This window comes from Camelina sativa, chromosome 5 (assembly GCF_000633955.1).
Source record: "Camelina sativa cultivar DH55 chromosome 5, Cs, whole genome shotgun sequence".
NCBI lineage: Eukaryota > Viridiplantae > Streptophyta > Magnoliopsida > Brassicales > Brassicaceae > Camelina > Camelina sativa.
In genome coordinates this window covers 20,385,907-20,387,090 of record NC_025689.1, presented here as the reverse complement: position 1 = coordinate 20,387,090, position 1,184 = coordinate 20,385,907, and positions in this window count along the sequence as shown.

Below are 1,184 nucleotides of genomic sequence, written 5' to 3'. Positions count from 1 at the left end.
CAATCTCCTTCTTTAAGCCCTTGATAGACTTAGCCATGTTGGTCACCTTCTTCTTCAGCTTATCAAACCTCTTCCCATGCCACTTGCTCCACTTTTGCAAAAGTGTCAACCTCTTGCTATTCTCCCTCACTCCTCTACTATCCCTTGGGTTGGGCTCATAATCCTCAAAATAAAACTGCTCCTCCCCATCAGCCACTTGTGCATTCCCAGCTTCCTCAACTCTAGGTTGAACTACTCCATCAAACAAGTGCTCCTCAGCTGGCCAAAAGTCAATGTTAGCTCCTTCTTGAACGGTGGTGAGCCCTTGGTTAGGCAAGATGAATTGCTTTTTCCCAAGTGTTGGAAGCTCAAAGTTGAAGATGTGATTCCCTTGATGCATCTCCTTGGCTAGGATGAGAGTAGAGGTGAGGTAGCTTGAGTCAATCCATCTTGGTGAGACCCTTTCTCCTCTAAGTGGGACCTTGGCAGCTTGTAGAATTGGAGTAATGATGCCTCCAATGGTTAGTGCTCCTCTTGATCCTTTGTTCTCCAACTTGCGTACCCAACTTCTCAAGTAAACCATGTGGTCAATGAGCACCATTGCTAGGTCAGTCTCCACAGTGGACCAAAGAATGATGGTTCCATTTCTTGCTTGAAAGATGATTCCATTGAGAGCCATGTCAATCATCTTAAGCTTCCCTTCATTAATATTTCCAGTCTCCTTCCTAGCAAAAAAGGTGTTTGCTAAGGCCTTGTAGAAGTACCTTAGGACTGGGCTCCTTATCCTTGAGCTCTTGGAATTGGAGGATGAGTATAGTTTGTTGTCCCCAATGGTTTCCCAAACAGCATAGAGTTCTTCTCTTGGAATCATCAAACTCCTATTGCTCCCAACTTCAAAACAAAACACATTTGCTATCTTCTTCATTGAAAGCTCATACCTCTTCCCCTTGATTATGAAAGCAATGTGACCAGCCCCAAACTCAGCATCCTTCCTTGCATATGTAGTCAGTTTAACAGTGGCTAGAAACTCACAACTTTCTTCTTTGTAGCCCTCCATGCAAAGCCCCATGAACTTGGTTAAGTTGCTCTTCTCAAAGAGGTACTCCACATCTCCATCAATGGCTAGCTTCTCCATGGTTTCCTTGTGTGGATATCTAGTCCCCAGGAACTCCATTCTCATGAAAGCATCATAAAGCTGCCTTTTT